At 35.4% G+C, this 21,098-nt stretch overlaps 1 protein-coding gene across 26 annotated transcripts in view; it reads right to left on the minus strand.

Moving 5' to 3' along the window:
• LOC124427280 (ephrin type-B receptor 1-B) overlaps positions 1–20,178 on the minus strand; it is a 159,037-nt gene extending 138,859 nt beyond the window's left edge. For all 26 annotated transcript variants that reach the window (XM_046969987.1, XM_046969990.1, XM_046969983.1 and 23 more), the window contains exon 1: positions 19,943–20,178. The gene's annotated coding sequence lies outside the window, so the exon portion shown is untranslated. The remainder of the gene's footprint in view (positions 1–19,942) is intronic.
• Between the last annotated feature and the right edge of the window lie 920 nt (positions 20,179–21,098).

A 21,098-nucleotide genomic window follows, 5' to 3' on the forward strand; every position in this document is an offset into this window, starting at 1 on the left:
ACGCATGCATTGAAATCTATAGATAAAGAGATCAATTGTCTCGAGACAGTCCTTTTCTCGGTATTAATATCATTCAATGCTGTTATCGCCGCGCACGATGTAAAAAGAGACTGAGTCAGCGATAGCGCGAAGCGTGCGTGTCGATAACAATCGAAATGCGATCGAGAGAGGGAGAGACAGACATAGAGAGAGAGAGAGAGAGAGAGAGAGAGAGAGACCAATTTCATTGAATTCCTTTGTCGGGAACTTTTACGGTAAGGAATGTCGAAAGAGAATGAGGGAAAATATCGAATCGAGTTGGCGAGTTAAGTTCTATTCTCGTTACGTATTTTTTGATCTCACTTTCTTGCGAGAGATTCACGAGAAAATTTCGTTTCATCGTACAATTCCTTCTTCTACCGACTTATGAAATCGATTATAACGAGGACACGAATCCTTTCTGGGACAATACACATCGAAAGAATGAAAATAACAATTGACTCTATTGCTCTGACTTTCATTTTTTCTTTCTTTCTTTTGTTTATTTTTAAATATATAAATCATCATTACTTATTACTTATCTCGGATTCGTATAACACATTGACGAATATTAGATTCGTTATAAAAATCGAACACACTTTCATATATTCAATTGTAAAAATCAAATAAAAATAAAAATATTCGTCGGCAACGAGATATTCGAACGATGATATTCGTAAAAAAAAAGAAAAAAAAAGAAAAAAAAATAAAGAAAAAGAAAAAAAAAAGAAAAAGAAAATATCGTTATCTGTAAAACAGTTAAGAAATAATGCACGTTCAGGAAAACGAGATTTCTCGTTAACGATCGACGAAAGATCATTAATGAAAATATACAATATTCATTTACATTCAATGCAATATACAAAACGTTTATAAATTTTTTACTTTTTCGTATGAATACGACATATCGGGCACATTCACCCAGCCCAAAATATTTTTTAGGTTGCTTTTCGAGAAAGCAACCTGAAAGTTCGATGAATCGAAACGACCAGGTGCTTCTACCGTCTTTCCTTGCATCGATGCCGTATACGAAAAGAAATCTTCGACAAAAGATTTGTACGAACAAGAGAGAAAGAGATAGAGATAGAGATAGAGAGAAAGAAAGACTACTGCTATTCGTTAAACGAGTGTACCATGCGATCGAGTGAGTTGCGAGTCACGGAAAAGAAACGCAAACAGGCCGACAAAAGGCGAGCAACCGTCTTGATGTTTGCCCGGAAGAGAGAAAGGAAGAGAGGGAGGGAGAGAGAAAGAAAGAGAGAGAGAGAGAGAGAGGGAGAAAGAGAGATAGATACTGATGTCGTTCTTCGCACCTACACATTGCGTTTCTACGGAGCAGAATGTATGTGTACTGTGAAAAGAAGCAGAGTGATTCGTTAAATACCGTGAAATTCATGGTACGAATTCGACCCCTATACTACACTCGGTATGACTACACCATTGATACTTTGTCAAAATTAAATCGTTCAGATGAAAAACCTTTGACGAAAAGAAAAAAATAAAAAAAAAAAAAAAAAGAAAAAACCTTCGGTAAACTTTCGCTCGGTTAATTCGATTCTCGAGAAATATTTCAAATCCTAATCTTGTGGTAAATCCATTAGAGAGATAGTATTAAGGCTTAGAGTTCTTTCTATTTTTATTTTTTTTTTTTTAGGTAATTTTTTCTTTTGAATCTTTTAAAAGGAAATAACTTGAAAAATATTGTTTATTAATATAATATTTATTAATATATTAATATATTGTTTATTAATATATATTATTAATATATTGTTATTAATAGATCATTTCGTTTTCATTCGTATCAGATAGTGAAACATTTGGGACAACCTAATGAATTTATTTAAAAAAAAAATATAATTATAAAAATATAAATGTCAGATGCTTATTTAAAATATTGTCAGATTATCAATTGTTATGAAAAAAAAAAAAAAATAAATAAATAAATAAAAACAAAATAAAAACGATGTATTAATATACCTAATTCTATTTATTTTTTTATTCGTGTATCAAAACGTAAAGATTTTTAACAAATTCTTCGGAGATTAGACTTATAATATGTTTCTGACAGAATATCGTCCTTAATTTTTCACTCGAAAAAAAAAGGAAATAGAACAAAGAAAAAAAAACCAAAAAAAAAAGAAAGAAAGAAAGAAAAAATGTAAGTGAAATTCATCTATGTCGAAGAGATTAATTCAAAATAGTATATACAAAGCTAAAACGAAGAAAGTTAAACTTTTATTGGTCTCCGGACTGACGGGCAGAGACGAGGTATCACGATGCGCAAGATTTTAATCTCGTTATACATACGAAAAGGTTTGTTCCTCTCGGGAACACCTGGCGTATCTTAAAACGGTTCGCGCGAAGCGCATAGAGAAATCCTTGGCTCGTTTCTTCGTTCAATAGACGTCGTAGTTTTCGATACACTTTGAAATTTCGTGGCAGCTGTAGAGAGGGGGATGAAAGGCTCCTCGATGTCAAATGTTTATTCGTAGGATTTTTCTCATGAGGTATCATAAAGAAAACGAAGAAAAAGAAAAGGATAGAAACCGATAGACAAGAGAAGAAAAGAGAAGAGAAGCAAAGAGAAGAGTAGGTAAATTGTGTCTAAGAATGAAGATGTGGATGCGGTGGAGGATGTAGGTGGGTGGTTGGTTGGTAAAGGAAATCGATCGAAATTCCGAAGATGATAAAAAACAAAAACCGAGAAGGATGTTTGAAAGGCCACTCAAAAAATAGATCGAACGGCTTCTTCTCCATCGAAGACTTTTCCATACTTTTTGAATAACCCGAACGAGAATATGAGAGAGAAGAATATACATGCATAGGATAGAAGAGGACGCAAATATTAGAAAGGTAACATCATCCTTTTGCTACTTCGTGTTTCCCCGAGGCCGGCGAAGAAGTAACGCAGAATTTTCATAAACGACGATGCTTTTGAACTTCGATCTTATGGAGAAAGAGAGAACGTTGATCTTCAAGGAAACTTCGCTTTTCCTTATACTAAACCCTCCAGAATGCAAACGCGTGGAAGTACAAAAATGCATGATCAGAATAAGAGACTTTGCCCGAGCAAAATACTAACAATAAGTTGCATCGAACTTGAGAGCTGTAATCTTCTCTCTCTCTCTCTCTCTCTCTCTCTCTCTCTCTCTCTCTCTCTCTCTCTCTTTCACTCTCCTCCTTCTTCTTCTACCTCCCTTTCTCTACGTAAAATACCCACTATGTGGTTTTTCAATTTCAAAAGAAAGATTTCCAAAGAAAATCGATTCTCGAAGGGAATATCGAAAAAGAAAGAAACTTCAATTACGTGATCTCAGAATAGTAGTAAGCGAATAGAGGGAGGAGCAAGAGAGACAAGAAGCGGAAGAAATTGTTTAGTCGTAATTAGCAAAAGAAAGAGAGAAAGAGATAGAGAGAGAGAGAGAGAGAGAGAGAGAGAGAATATGAAAAAAAAACAAAAAGAAGAACGTAAAACATTCGATTTCGATCGAAAATACTTTTTCTCCGTTTATCCTTGCTAAAGAAGAAGGAAAAGGAAAGAATGATGATTATGAAAGTAACGAGAGAAAGAAAAAAAAGAAGAAAAAAGAGAGAAGAGTAAGAAGAAAAAAGATGTAACGCACATAGACGAAGAAGAGACAGAGCGAGAAAGGAAGATGTCGGAAAGAAGTATGATAAAAAGGTACAATATTAATCGCAGGTGTCTCAGTACGGTAAAGTAGAGATTAACCTCGACCCGAATATCTTGTGATCCTCTCGACGAGATAACAGTTCGCGAAAGCCATGGTAAGAAAACGAGAAGGAAGCACCAGTTCTAACGGTTAGCTTCCCCTCCCCTTCTCTCTCTTTCTCTTTCGTCTTCTTTCCTTTCAAACGACTCGTCTTTTCTATCTCTCTCTCTCTTTCTCTCTTCTTTCTCACTACCACCTTTCACTTGCTTAGCTTATTTATCTATAATTCAAATGGTTACGCATCGATTAATGTTCGTATTAATCTATGACGACGTTTAACGAGCAAATCTTGCGGTTATCAAACCTGTTACGCTCTCTCTCTCTCTCTCTCTCTCTCTCTCTCTCTCTCTCTCTCTCTCTCTCTCTCTCTCTCTCTCTCGATATAAGTAAGTACGTAAGTAAGTACTGTAAATACTTATGTACATATATAAGTAAATACTTAATTACGTATGTGGTTGCTCGATATTCTTCTTCTCTTACTTTTTCATTTTCTTCTATCTATCCCTTTATTTTTCTACGTCTTCCTAGTTTTAATCTTTTTATTATACGAACAGATAATACAGACAGATAATACGGACAGACGGATCACTGTCGTTCTACTCTTTCTTTTCTTTTCTTATCTTTTTTCGTTCTTTCTTTCCTTCTTTCTTTCTTTCGCAAAAACTCACTGTGTGAGAAAGTATTATGTCGTTCTCAATTTAAGTAGCTATCGATGCTATATAACAGTGAGTGAATGAGAAGAGTAAGGAGTGAGTGAACGAAGGAGAGAAAGAGAGGGAGAGATAAAATCATTAGGGGCGCCTGCTATGAAGAGGAAATCATTGATTCGAGCGTGTCGAAAGCAAGTCGAAAACTCTTTCGCTTGATAGGTATAACGCTAAAAGCGTCTCTCTCTCTTCTCCCTCTCTCTCTTTCTCTCTCCGTTCCCCGTCCATTCCCTCTTTCTTTCTTTCTTTCTTTCTCCTCCTTCTTCGTTTCTTTGATCGCGTACAAAAATGTCCCTTTGTCTCGAGCCACAATATGTGAGAGAGAGAGAGAGAGAGAGAGAGAGAGAGAGAGAAAGAGAGAAAGAGAAAGAAAGAGAGAGAGCGAACGAGTGAGCCTTCCTTTCGAGTGGGCCAGCCCAACCTGTACTTTACAGCTTTTTCGAATGAAATTGGCCGACGACGAGGCACGTTTCGTCGCCCTCTTCTCATCTTCTTTTCCTTTTTCCACGACGACGACGACGACGACGACCAATGACGACAACAATGATGACGAATCTGCGTCTCAAGAACGTGCCGATGTCCCTCAGGCACGAAGGAGACAAACCGACTGTGATGCAAAAACTTAGGCAATTTGTTTCGCCTCGCGCGCATTAAATCCTTTCGAAAGTATATGTATATGAAACAAAGAGATAGGTAGGTAGATAGGTAGGTAGGTAGGTAGGTAGGTAGGTAGGTAGGTAGAGAAAGAGAGAGAGAGAGAAAGCTCGAATTTTTAAATTTATCCTTACATATATTTGTAAGTTACATATATGCATAGTATGCACCCACACGTTTATTCTTTTCTTATTTCTCATGGCGGATTTTAATATTTTCCTTCAGCGAGGCAATTCGGTGGCTGCTACCGCTTCGTAGCTCCACGCGAAAATTACTTTGACCGTCATTCCCCTCGAGTTTTCCTACCAACGAATATATATATATATATATATATATATATATATATATATATATATATTACATATATATGTGTATATATATGGCGAATGTATGAGTATGTGTGGTAGATACACGTGCAAACGTATATTTACATGTATAGCTTTAGGAAACTTTCCGGAAACTCGATGTTCGATCGTAGTTTCCGACGAAAGTAGTAACCTTTTCGCGTTACGCTCGATTTATACCCATTCTAACCTAAATATCTTACGTAGCGACGACCACAAAAATTTTCGACCTTTTTCTTACTCCTTCCCCTCTACTTTAACCAATTTTTTTTCTTTTTTTTCCTTTTATTAAAGGAAATAAAATGAATGGCAAAATCGAACAAATTTCAAATTGTAAGAAAAGGATCAAACTTTAATCGAAAGGTCGATATCCATGAAATTATTTTTTTTTCTATATATGATAGAAAATAAAATAGACATCGTTTTATATAATAAAATAAAATTTGCAGCCATTTTGAAAGTGTTATTCTTTTTTCGTCAATACATATATCAATAGTTTTAAACGAGGAATGATAAACGACGACAATAATATTATCGTAAAAATGTTTTGGTATTACGATCTAGAAATATATTTATTTAGAAATATCGTTGAGAAGATAGAAAAATATAAAAATCGCGTTAAAGGCTTATGGTCGTTCGTGCGACAGGTTTGCTCGCGTGCGGTCGCGCGCATAGTCCGTTGCATTCTTCACGAGTGCAACAAGAGAAAGAAGAGACGCGAATAAGGAGGATGAGGTGGAGGAGGAGGGGAGGAGAGGTAAGGAGGAAGAAGAAGAAGCAGACAGGGCGGAACACAATGGAGCGAAAACCGGAAAGAGGTACGCCCACTTCCCAAAAAAATGGACCCTCCAATGAAAAGGGAAAAAGGTCGGTGCGCGCGCGCGCTCGCGCACGTCGCGAACCGGGACACCGATCGCCGCGAAACGAAAGGTGCGCGCACTGCCATTGGCCAGATTCCCATGAAATTCGAGCAGCAAATAAGGCGAATCCTCTATTCACGAGCAAAGGCCTCGACAATGAGAAAAATAAAGCCGAAATCCGTCCTCGTAGTTACCGTCGGTATTTACTGCACAAGCCGACCCATGCTTTCTCTGTCTGTCTGTCTGTCTGTCTGTCTGTCTGTCTCGTTCTCTCGTTCTCTCTCTCCTTCTTTCTATCGTGTATATGTATGTGTATATGTTTGCGTGTTTGTGCGGACGAAATTGCGTGCGAATCAAATCCTACCAATTATCGCCATTGCCCTTGGTAATTCGCCGTGCCACCTTCGAATTTAAATTCCTATCCATGTAATTCAGTTCGAAATTAAATTTTGTGACATTCTTTCTTTTTCTTTCTATATATATATATATATATATATATATATATATATATATATATATATATATATATATAATAAAAAATAAAAATATAAAATATGTGTATATATGAGTGTATATATATAAAATTTAGCTATTTGAATAAATAAAGGTGAGAAATGAATTTTTGCATATAAATCAAAGTATAAGTATTATACAACAGTACTTATAATTAATAATATTTTATTTTTCTGTCACCACGTTGAAATATATTATTGTTATTGTTATTATTATTATTATTATTATTATTATTATTATTATTATTATTATTATTATTATTATTATTACAAATATTATTATTATTAAAAATTTGGAGGCTAATTTCTTGTTTACCTAAAACTTTTGAGATCAGAATGGTTCCCTTCGTTTATATCGACGATGACGTGTTTAGCGATTTTGGGGTGAACACGAGAATTATTTTTTTGAGTCTTTTTATCTTCGTATTGTCAGGATAACATGCCGGATCGTTCGGGGGTTTTAACTCTCCTTAAATCTTTTTTTCTTTTTTACTTGATGAAAAGAAAAACGAGGACTATACAATCTGCCGATTAACTTTGTACTTCGCCGATGTATCGGACAAAATTGTCGTTACGAGGGGGCTCAACGCGTGCCAATCGTTAAGTCCGAATTCTCTGACGACACGTGGACGAACAATGACTCGTCGTTTACCCTGTCGAAGAAATTCATGAGCGGAAAGAAGAGAAAAAAAGAAAGAGAGAGAGAGAGAGAGAGAGAGAGAGAGAGAGAGAGAGAGAGAAATACTCTCGTCTATACATATCCACCCGTCGTTAATCGTACTTACGACACTAAATACCCAACAAGGGCCGTTTCCATAAAGATGATTACAATCTCCCTTTCTATCTCTTCTTAACCTCCCTTTATCCAATAAATATATTTAAACTCCCGTCATTTTAACGAACGTTTTTCGAAATACGTTTCTTCATTTATTCTTGTGAAAAAAAAAAAGAAAGAAAGAAAAAAAACATGTGATTTTGAAACTTTCATAAATAAACTCTCACTAGTACTTTTACATTAACATCGATTTATATTATGATAATATGCAACTATATATATATATATGAAAGAGAGAGAGAGAGAGAGAGAGAGAGAGAGAGAGAGAGAGAGAGGTATATGACATGTGCCACTTTCATAATCAACGACTCAAATGAATCGACTCTGATTTTGCAACGAAAAACCGAACTCAAGGATATAATAAACGTTCAAATTTATATGTCCATATTAAACATAAAATCAGAAATTAAAATAAATCTACAACAATGAAAAGTCAGAAACGAAAAATAAAAAAATGTTTGAAAAAATTTATCGCTTATACGTAAATAACTAATAGATAATAATAATCACGTAGTAATCTAAGAGATATTTCAATAAACAAATTTGTTACATAATTCAGTGTATATACCATCAACTAAATATAGAGGACGACCTTACGATAAGTTTTTTTTTTTGAAAAGTGCAAGAACGTTCGATAAATAAGTGGGTCGCGAGACCTTTCACCCCGGATTGTCATTAAATCGAATAAAATCTCACCGATTAATTTTCTATGTACGCCCATTTTTACATCTAATAATCACATTATCATTTCTAATCGATGTTTCCGAGGATATTCTTTTTTCTCACTCTCTCTCTCTTTTTTTTTTTTTTTTGTAAAACTTTTAGGTACAGGTGTCTCGAGATCGTCGTTTCGATGCAGTTGCCGATTATATTGATTAGCCTTAGTCCAGACTTAAAACGATTTAAAGAATTTCTATACCCGTATAAAAGATTTCTCTCTCTCTCTCTCTCTCTCTCTCTCTCTCTCTCTCTCTCTCTCTCTCTTTTTTCCGTCTTTCTCGCATTTGCGCGAACGATGATACGCAAATTGAAATTCCTTCTTCCGGCAGACACCATACAAAAAAAAAAAAAAAAAACTTTTCCTTCTAAAGATCCGTATATTTCCCTCCCTTCTCTTCTCTTCTCTTCTTCGCCCTCCCTTCCTCTCTTGTCTCTCCTCCCTTCGTCAAGAAATCGTACGCGATATTTAGTCGGACAACACGCGAGAAATGAAACGAGTTAACCTTGCGAAACGAATGAAATTGAAGTTTCCTACTTCTTTTATATAAATTCCTTCTTGGCTTACGCGAAAAAGAATCTCAATCTCACGAAACGATCTATCTCTGCTAATAATTTTTCGGTTACAAACTAATCATTCGACATAATTATCCTTTCTATCTTTTACTTACGTAACGCGATTCTGTTATTTTCGTTCGTTTCGAGATAAAAGACGATCATAAAATAGTCGAAATCATAGTATGTGTCTCATTAAAAGTCTAAAACATTCTTAAATTATAAAATAAATCAAAGATTCTTATTTCACGATGCGTAAGAAATCTTAATATTTTTCGACGATCGAACAAGCAACGACGAAGATAATGATGATAATAATAATAATAATAATAAAATAATAATAAGAATAATAATAATATTATAAAAAATAAGATTAAGAAATAAAGAAAAAGGAAAAGAAAAGAAAAATAGGAAGAGGAAGAGTATCCGAAAATCGAATTTCGCGTCTCGGGAGGAACGCGATCTTATCGTCCTTGTGGAACGTTATCTCGACTGGTATCTCGTCGGGTCAAAACGTGACCTTGCCGGTAATATAATAATATGGCTGAACGCCGAGGACGAGTGGGACGTTAGCGTAAATGCGTGTAGGTGCGGAAAGCAGGTAACCCTAGATGCTAGATGGACCGTCGAGATTAGTAAGGAAGAAGAAGCAGAAAGAGGACTCCGTATTCTTCTTCCTTCTTCTTGCGAAAGGATGAGAGAAAGAGAAAGAAAGAGAGAGAGAGAGAGAGAGAGAGAGAGAGAGAGAGAGAGAGAGATGCGTTTCTGAGATTTGGAACGGTCGATAAAGCTGACCGATGAGCCTCGAATTTTGAGGCTCCCGGAAGAATTTCAGTTTTTTCTTTTTCTTCTTTTCCTTTTCGGCTGCAATCTTCCTTTCGAAATGCAATAAAATGAAGTTTACTCACTATTTTAAGTTTTACGCTTAATATATTTTTTCTTTTTTATATTACCCAAGTTTAATTTCAAATGAGTCTAGATATAACAAAATTTATTGTTTTATTGTGCAGTTTGAAATTAAGAAGAAAGAAGTCGAATCGTAAATTCTTTAAGCCGAAAAAGTTCGAGCCGAAGGATAGTTATCCTAGCTTTCTTAACGTGAATTATACTTTGGATAGCTAATAAATTAACATATATATATATATAGAAAGAACTGGAATGCGAAGGAATTTCAACGGCAAGTTCGCGATGTAATCGGAAATCGGTCGAGTGTGTTCGAGGGTGTGCGAGATATTCGACGCTTGTTCGAGACCAGTAATATACTTCGAACGCCTACGTCATAATACAATTAAATGTAGTTAACAATTGGCGTGACTCAAAAGTACTATACAATTTCACGCTTACAATGGTTTATCGATATTTTCTTTATTAGGATAAAAACATTGAATACGTTTCTAAATTTCTTTATTAATATCTTAAAATCGTTTATGTGAGAAACGTGTAAGTATTGGTAGTCGATGTCCAAATACGATTATATAACGTTGCTTAATAGTTATGTCTAAATTATTAATCAAAGTTAAAAAAAAAAGAAAAAAATTGATGTATTTAAATCTCCAAAATGTCAAGTTCGTTGAATCATACTGTCATTTTATATTAGAATCTTAGATAGAATATAAGCTATAGTTTTTCGTAAAATTTTGAGGAAAAAGAAAAAAAATAAAACTCATCTTGTGTCCTCGTTGAAAATTCGAAACGAAGAAAGAATCAGAGTAAAGAAATATTCGAAGCGTGATATTTTTCGAGTGGCACGGTTCATCGCGTTCGACAACGATCCGTTCAAGGAAAAAACTTGTTCCGAGCGACGACGATGAGGACGACGATGAGGACGAAGAAGACGAACATCGTACGTAAGGCCATCATATAGATATAGATATAAATATAGATATAGATATAGATATAGATATAAATATAGATATATATGTTTGTATGTATTAGGGGAACCGGAAAGTATGTCGTTTCTGTGCATGTTGATATTTGATTGTGATTAAAAATAAAAATTTGTTAAAAATTTATTCGTTTGAATTTAATTTAAGAAAGCGACATTACTTTCCGGTCCACCTAATATATGTGTATATGTATATATATGTATATATGTATGTATGTATATGTATTGGAATATATATGTATTGGATAATATCAAAACTCTCTTCCCCTCTCTCTCGTATGCACTTCGTTCTTCTCTCTTTTCGGCTTGAACATCGAAGTCGCCGGCCTTTGACACATAGGTACGCTTTGTAAGTACGAGAGAGAAGAGAGAGAGAGAGAAAGAACATAAAGCAGAATAAGAGAGAAAAAAAGAGAAAGAGAAAGAGAAAGAGAAAGAGAAAGAGAAAGAGAAAGAGAAAGGGAAAGAGAAAAAGAGAAAGAAAGAGAAAGAGAGGGAGAGAGAGAGAGAGAGAGAGAGAGAGAGAGAGAGAGAGAGACATAGGGGGTTAAAGGTTTTTCCTCTCGGGAAAAACGAGGCCAGAGCGGTGGCTCTTCTACTGAAAGCTGAAATCCAATACTTTTACCATTTCCTACGCTTTTTCCTCGCTATATTCCGAGCTTTGCCTAGCGAGTTTTCGAGAAACGCGTTAGCGAGAGACGCAAAAGTACGATAGCAGGCAGGTGGCTACGATGGTTTTATGACGTGCTGCTGTAGTACTTGGTAATAGTACCTACTGGTAGTTATGGTGCCCCGTTGATGTTGCCTGCACTACTTTCACTATTTCCACTGGTCTCACCGAGGTTCTCGATCGTTTAAAAGCGGACTCGAGCCAAACGGAGACTACGTGAATCGCTTTGTAACACTTTCACGATGCAATTACCTAGCGAGTTTGCCAGGGACTTCGTCGTCTAGAATAATACCAGTAATCATAATTAATTGGTCGAATCCTCGGCACCGATCGCGAGATTGCCTCTCAGTAAACCTGTACCTAACGTTGTTAGATAAAAGTGTATGTGTTTGTTTGTGTGTGTGCGCGCGCGTGAGAAAGAGAGAGAAAGTTAGAGACAGAGGAGAGGCACCATCTTTGCTCAGCCATGATCATTTTCGTCTAACGGTTCGACGATTATCAAGCAGATCCGAGAATCGGATAGTGGAGACGACAAACGTCTAAGATCCGTGTTCTCACGTCTCGCGAACAATCTCGAGTTTAGAGCCGTACAAACTCACGGGATGGACTCTCTTGTTAAAACGATGACCCTGACTACTTTTCGAAGAAGAAGAAGAAGAAGAAGAAGATGAAGACGAAGACGAATACGAAGACGAAGAAGCTAAAGAGAAAGAGAACGGAGAGAAATATCCACGCCCCGAGGACAACCACCACACGACGGAGATTAACGCGTCGCGTGAGTTTTTCAATTCGCGTTCTTCTCAAGGTCCTCCACCTTACATCTTCTCAACAATACTTTACTCAACGAAAACTTTCAGGTCGTAAAAGCGTATGCCATGTTATATATTATATATATATATATATATATATATATATATATATATATATATATATATGCGTGCAAAATTCATCCCCTCTGGGGACACCCACAAATCCTTCTTCTAATTCCATTTTCAACGTTAAATTACGATGAGAAACGCGAGAAAAGAGAAAATTACACACGGTCTCCTGGGTGTCCTGGACTTTTCGTCGTTATACTTTATTTCTATCTTGTTTTTCATACATAGATATATACATAATCACGTAAAGTGCCTATCTATATATGTATTTTATATTCGGTTAAGTAATAAATAATTCGTGTCTGTAAAGAGTATAAGTAAAAGAGTTACATCGGAATAGATTTATCTGTGAATTTTCATACGTTTGATTTAAAAATTATTACATTATAGGTTAAACAAGGAGACAAAACTTTTATATAATAAAATAAAATGGTATTTATTTATCATATATTGAATCAATTTAATATTTTATTTTATACGACAGATTTTTTTTATTATTATCGATATTTTATAAGAATATGTCGTCATATTTTCATAGTATCACAATTCGCAAAATATTGTAAATTGCTCAATAAAGTCGTACGTAGACGGGCACAAATACAGACGAAGATAAAAACACGAGTTATGCTTCGGTAGACATGCATACACGTACACGCTAGACATCCTCCCCTTTTCTACGCTCATCTCAGAGAATCGCGTTTGTAAAGCGTGCAGAGCAAAGCTTCTCTCCGCAAATTCTTCGGGATCATAACGCTCCGTTACGTCACGATCGAGTGTCCCTTTGTAAGGGACATATCTTTGTATGAGCATCCATTGAGAGCCACATAATCGAATCACACGGGGTCAATGAAAGATCAACGTACCACCCAACGTAACGTCCTTTATGAATATCGATAGTTTTTGTTCTTTTTCCGAAAATGATATATATATATATATATATATGTGTGTGTGTGTGTGTGTGTGTGTGTGTGTGTATCAACACATTAACGTCACTTGCGATATATTTATAAATAAATCGTGAAATAATATGATAAATCCTTCTGTAGCTTTCTTTTTGGTTTGAAATACATCAAAAACGTCGAAAAACGTTTATTATCAGATTTCTGAAGAATTTCAGCTGCACCGTCGACAATTTGAAATTTATCAATCATCGAAAATATTATACGTAAGATATCTATTATTACAATGATAAAGAATTGTAAGAACAATGAGATTGTTTGTAACGATCATCCTTCATCGGTCAAACATCGGTTAGCATTCAAAGAAATCATAATAAACGGCTAGAATTATAGTAAGAAGGATATCTTCCATCTATGTTCCTACGTTCCTACGGTTGAAAAAGCAAAAGGGTCGCACGATAAAAAATTAATGATATTCCATGTCGTCTCTCTCTCTCTCTTTCTCTATCCGCCAAGAAAACTAGTGTTTCGACGATTCCTTCACGTTCGGTAGAACGTGACGAGCTACGCAAACCGAACTTAAATAAACTCTGTGTAAACGACAAGAACATGCTACCTGTGTGCCAACAGGTAGAAAAATGGGGGAGGGGTTGGTGCCCCTTCTCTTTTTTCTTTTCTTTTTCTTTCCCACTCTTTCTTTTTTCTTTTTTTTTTCTTTTTAAACCGACCACCCATCATAAAGTTAGCACTCTACCTGATCTAGCGGGTCTTCACCAAGTAGCACGATGATAGCGATCGATCGTCGAACATAACCCGGCTTTTTTCATGACGAAACCATACCACATAAAAATTCATTTTCTTTTCCAATCTATCGTTCACTTTCGACAAAAAAAAAAAGTTTCAACAAAAAGAAAAAAAAAAGAAAGAAAATAAACCATCACGATTTAAGCCATCAATATTATCCTAAAAATCGGCTATCAAAAAGAATGAATGTCACATCGACGAAAGATGAAATTTTAAAAAATTGTAATCAGACAAAAATACTACTAACCATCCATCGATCATAAAACACGATAATTATTATAAAATTGTAATATCATCAAGTCTTAATATCCCTTATCTCGTATTTTTTTTTTCTTCTTTAATTTTTTTTTCTCAAAGGGAAGTTCTAGAAGAGTGACTAACTCGGGAAGGAATGTTTTACCTTCAAAACGATCGGATGAGTCATTATTAATCGCTGAACCGTAACCTTAAAAATCAACAGAATCGTACCACGTTAGGATTACTTGAAACAAGATTCTGCGAACTTGCTACACGGAAGTATTCTTCTAATGTAATTTACAGTTATAGCTCGTATAAGATACATTATACATACACATACACACACACACACACACACACACACACACACAATATATATATATATTTACACACGCGCACACACACACACACACACACACACACTAAACTTCCATAATTTTCGTACCATACGTTATCCATGAATTCACTGTATGCAGAATGATAATCCCTTAATAACAGTTCGAAATCGTAATCACCCGAAGAGCCCTTCTCAAAGTTGATCTTCGACGGTACTGTTACGTTTGTTTGAGAGAGAACGTACGAAGGTCTTCTGAGGATTACGCGCAAACTTCACGAACGAAGAAAATCCCGTTGTCGACATGGCCGCCTTGATGTTTCTACCAACTATGCAACTACGACGACGACGATGACGACAACGACAACGACAACGACAACGACAACGACGACAAGGGGATATGATCCGTCATTGGGAGTGTTTACCCGCGCAAAATATTTGCGCGAAGAGCCAAGTTCAAACACCAGCGGCTCATCTACGAACTCTCATTCCTTGTACTCATACGTGTGCCAGCTCGCGCGCGCGCACACTAATCCTAGAACAAGATCCTAGAACGTTTTCCATCGGGAACACGACATTCTCCTGTCTCTTCTCACCTTCGACTTTTCTTGGTTTTTCTTCTTCTTACTTTTCTTGTTTTTTTCTTTCTTTTTTTTTCTCTTCTACATATTCTAATATATATTTATATAAATTATATTTGAAATATTGTTCGTCCCTAACTTTGTGAAGATGTATTAAATAATATATGTATACATCACTGTTTTCTTCGATATATTGCTCGATATTAACGAGATAACATACAAACAATACCTGTCACACGTTTGCTTAACGATAAAGGGACGTATCTCCTTGTAGGGTCGACAAGGATCAAGGTCTAGGAAATTCGGTAAATACGATTTCTGAGATAACGTGTTCTAAGCCTTATAATAAAATTCACAACAACAAGAGATAACGGAAATGGCAGTGAGTCTAAATCGCACGATTGTTCTTCTCTGTTTTATTACGAATAAATTTTACAACGATCAGCGACATCTACATCATTTTCTCTAGTTGTTTGATAAATCCTGACTTTTTAGTTGGAATGAACACGAATGGGGGAAAAAAAAACATAAAAAAAAAAAAATAGGGAGACAGAGAAAGAGAGATAAAAAAAATTGTTCGTTTTGCAAAGTGGCTTTAATCGTACTGCCAATTTACTAATTGTAAGTATGCGAATATTTTCGAGAGTTATAGATGCACGGACGCATGCACACTGCACGTAATGAACGCATGCACGCATGCACGCACGCACGCACATAACGCACGCACGCGAATATCGACCCAATCATATTTTGTAGAAACGGGAAAATAGTGGTACTGGGAAAATTTATTTCCTCCATCGAATCGAGAGCCTGTAATTCCCGCGCAAAATAAATTTCGCCCATGCGAGGCAAGACAAAACTGATTTTTGTCGACGGCAGGGAATCCGAAATATGGACCGCGTTTTAACGAAAGAGCCGCGCTCCTCTCGGCTCTGAATCGCTCTCATATTCGTCCTGTATAACGCTGATGCGAGTACATTTCGCATTTTTCGCGAGGCAATTCTCGTGAAAGAAATTTCAAAGAAAAATCATCCCGTAAATATGAAACACTTGCAAACTTTAATAGTTGACTTGAAAAACGTTTGATTACAAAACAAAACCAAAAAAGAAAGAAAGAAAAAAGAATCAAGTCTCATATCGTGAAAAACTTGATTTAATTGAAAGAGCAAATACCAATATGTTTATTATATTATTTCTTGTACGATATATTGTTTGTTTTCTTTTCTTTTTCTTTTTTTAAGGACAAACAAATAGATTCGCAAAAATTAGTTGAACATTTATGTTCGTGGTATTCAGAAAACGTAGACCTTCTTCTTTTAAACGTTTTGCGACATCGACGGAACGATTTGTTCACGATCGGGCGTGACGTCAACGACTATGCCAGGCGTCGTCTTGACAGTGACCGATCGACCGTTTAAGTTAGAGAAATGCCATATGTTTTCGGCGAGTATCGTGTCACTAGGCTAGTAACAAAAAGAAATTTCGATAGAGCGAAAGTAAACGTGCTTTGAGTTGACGAAAATAAAGAGGGGCAGAGAAAAAAAATGAAGAAAAAAAGTCGACAGATAAATAAATTACGAAATTCTTTCTCGTTTTTTTTATACTATATATATGTACGTAAACATCTACATATATGTTTAAATCATAGTTAAAAAAATGTTTAATCATAGACAATATCTATTAACAAAAATTTGTTCGTTGTTTAAACGTACGCATTTATATACATAAATATATATATATATATAAAGTTATAATGATTTATCCAATTCTTCGAATATAACTCGTAAAACCATTGTTCGAAATGAATACTATATGGAAGAACAAAAAAAAAAAAGAAACGAAAACAAAAAGAAAAAAAATACTCATATCATTTTTTTTACTGAAATATTGGTAGATTTATTGGAAGAACGTCGAAACTAGGAGAACGAAAAAAATATTCTATATATTTTTACAACATTTCTCGATACGATATCCAAATAGGAATATAACTATACGTTATAAACGAGAAGGGATGGAGAAATTCCCCATTGAATCCGCTAATTACGATACAGCAGTACAGAGAATCACTCTCGTCAAACTGAAACGATGAGAAACGCATGTCCATTGATCGGTTGACTCGAACAAAACTCTGCGTTCATTGCGATTCTTAGGGTTATCGAAATGTTGCTCTTTCCTTATCAATCAAAAGCGAATTTCTAATGCACATGCGCGTGTATATATATCGTATCTAAACGAAAATATTTACATTAACGAAAGAAATCAATGCGATATCGACGATATCAAATATAATTACATTTTCTTATACTCGATTGTCCTTACACTTTCTATTAATAAAAATAATAAAAATAAATAAATAAATAAAAAATAAGAAAGAAAACATGTCGGAAAATTAAACATCTAACGAAAAAAAAACAAAAAATAAAGAATAAAGAAAAAGAAACTACGAAATACGAAGGAAACAATTACTGAATTGTTTCTAATATTTCAATATAACGAACGAGTTATAAAATCAAACGTATAATTACTTGACATATGTCATACCGTTTTTAAATCTCGCTAAATCATTTCCTTCGATAACACGCTAATATCGATAAAAAAAAATATTGTATGATTGGAACTTTTTAATAAAGTTTCGAACAATCTGAATCAATATATTTTCTTTCCTTATTAATATCTATTCTTATAATACATGTGTGTGTGTGTGTGTGTATGTGTGTATACGTGATAAAATTTTGCCGGAATTATACTGAAACATTTTCTAAATATATCGACGTACGAACGTATAAAAGTCATCGATGATACAATCATTGGGAGATCGTTTCTCGATAACAAATCGCTATTTCACCCTATTCCACTATATATACATACATACGTACACACACACACACACACACACACACACACACACACACACACATATATATATATATATATATATATATATATACATGTATGTATGTATCGCGTATGATACTGACACATCGTAACTTTGTCGTCGAGGATCTATCAAACTCTGACAATATGATTCGAGTGTATCGTAAATCCTTCGATATATAGCATAAATTGCGAATTGAAGCAGAGATATCACTATGGTTCGTCGATTTTAGGTGTTTCTCGCGTATCATCTAGATGTATTGTATATAACTTTACGAGCTGCGATATATTATTTGAACTCAACGATGCAATTTAGTTAATTCCTATGGGGACTTTTAAAAGAACAAAAGATCATTACATCGTATTTTGATATATATTAAATAGCCGTGACGATAGATTACCAAGGAATATAACGTCGGTTAGTTTTAAAAAGTCATTTTAGATTTTGTAAAAAAAAAAAAAAAAAAAAAAAAAAGAATGCTTGAAAGACAATATCACTTTCTTTTTCGAAGAAAAAAAATCGTTTGCTCTCTTCTTTGTAAGTTTACTTTCCCCATCAATGAATAAATGAAATGTTTTAAAAACTTTCAGTATTGAAAAGAATTACTTTTTTTAACGAAGAGTCGCATTTTAATAAACGAGATCGAACAATTCTCTCTATTTACGCATATACATGAAAATAATTGTGATTTATAATTACCGAATTTAGATATGTATATAATTTAAATGTTAAAATATTTAACGTTCAACTTTGAATTCTTCTTCAATCTCTCAATTTATTTAAAGTAAATCCGTTTCAGTAATAGATTTAAATTATTATTTCCAATAGTACAAGAACATCAACGATCCTGCACACAAAGAATTCGTTTACATCACGAAATTTTTGAAACCGATGTTTGATTTCAAGAGCTATATGTTCGCTAATTATCTCTTGGTCAAAACCAAGGTTGATAATTTGAGTAGTTTCTGCTGCTGCTGTTACTGCTCCTATTACTTTACGTTCCAATTGAAACTCATACAAATAAAATCCCACGAATTTGCTCTTCCCCCATGATCAATTTAAAAGCTTAAATTCTACAATACTAAACGATGAAAACGATGATACAAGAAAAATATCAGTCGTGCCTATTTCATCGTTAACCGAGTAAGGAGCAATTAAAACTGGTGCCAAATTTAAAATAATAAAAACCGCAATTATTTTTCCATCGATCCAATATATATATATATATATATATATATATATATATATATATATATATATATATATACATATGCATATGCAGAGATAGGAGTTACGAATTCGACTAACATAAGTCCCTTAACCAGGGGAACTAAACCGGTTTTTCCCTAGAGCGTACTCATAAGAGGGGGATTAATTTCGCGTTCGGTCGGTAAGAAGTACACTGGAAAGAAAAAAAGAAAGAAAGAAAGAAAGAAAGAAAGAAAGAAAGAAAGAGAGAGAGAGAGAGAGAGAGAGAGAGAAGAAGCGATTACGATTTTCGCATGGTTATGATGACAGTCAAGAAAACACGAGTTTACTGACACTAAATATGCTTCCTAGAACCAGATTCGTACTCAAAGTAATAAAGAATAAAAAATAATAATAATAATAATAATAATAATAATAATAATAATAATAATAATAATAATAATAATAATAATAATAATAAAATAAAAAAGTAGACAAGAAACAATAAGAAATAATGACGAAGAGAAAGATGAAAAGGGATAGAAAAAATTTTCGCCAAAAAATAATAATAATAAAGAAATACCCTACACACAAAAAATCATACATATACACACGCTCACACGTTATCGATCGAAGAAAACTAAAAAACTTAACTCACCTGTAAGAAATACTCGAGGAGAGATGGCTTCTTGTTTTCGGCCACGTCTAGATCCTGAAGGTTAGCGGGACGGATGATATTCCACGTTTTGTCTGACGGGTTTGTCAGTAGGAGAAATAAGAAAAGAGGTAAGAAAGAGATATAGAGAGGGGGGGAGGGAAGGAAAACAGGAAGATAAAAAGAGATATATATATATATATATATATATATATATATATAGAGAGAGAGAGAGAGAGAGAGAGAGAGAGAAATAGAGAGAGATACAGAAAAATGAAATAAAATAAAATAAGGAAGAAAAACAAGAACGACAGGGAAAGGGAGGAAAGAAAAAAGCACCAGTGAAGGAAGAAGAGTAGAAGGAGAAGGAGGAGAAAGAAGAAAAGGAGGAAAGAAGAGGGAGAGGGGGCCTGGCTTAGTCGTGTCTACGGTGAGTTCGAAGGAACGGACGTACGAAACGTACGACGAAGCAAAGTCGTTTTCTCGGGCTCTGCCGCGAGGACAGGCGGTCGGGTTCGCGATTCGCGGAATGCCGCCCGAGCCGGCTGGCTCCGACGGGGCGCGCGGCCCGTAGAGAGGAGAAGAGGAGTTGAGAGGAGAGGAAAGGAGAGGAAAAAGAAAAGAGAGAGAAAAAGAGAGAGAGAGAGGAGTAGAACGAAGAGGAGGAGGTGCAGGAGGACGCGGGATGTGGTGGCGCGCGGAGAGCAAAAGGACGAGTCGAGGAGAAAGGTTTCTCTCCGTCGTCGTCGTCTTCTTCTTCTTCTTCTTCTTCCTCCTTCTCTTCTTCTTCTTCTTCTTCTTCTTCTACTTCTTCTTCCTCTTCTTCTTTGCACTCGCTAAGGATTGGAAAAAACGCAACGAGTTCAGAGAGAGAACGCGGCACTAAGAAAGAACAACGGCAATGATAATGACGATGACGAGGACAACGATGACGATGAGAATAACGATGACGAGGATGACGACGACGACGATGACGACGATGACAACGAGCCACAAGATTGCTTTGTAGCGATGCTGTTGAACGGAAAAGCGCTCTTGCGGACGAAGCCGAGCGCCATTTTAACTCGCGGCACTCGCGGTTAACGCGAGAGAAATGGGGGGGAGGGAAGGAGGGCGAAGAGGTGGGCGGCAGGAGCAGTGAGGAGTTTGGGGATGAAGA

The sequence above is a fragment of the Vespa crabro genome, chromosome 10 (genome assembly GCF_910589235.1).
Source record: "Vespa crabro chromosome 10, iyVesCrab1.2, whole genome shotgun sequence".
Lineage (NCBI taxonomy): Eukaryota > Metazoa > Arthropoda > Insecta > Hymenoptera > Vespidae > Vespa > Vespa crabro.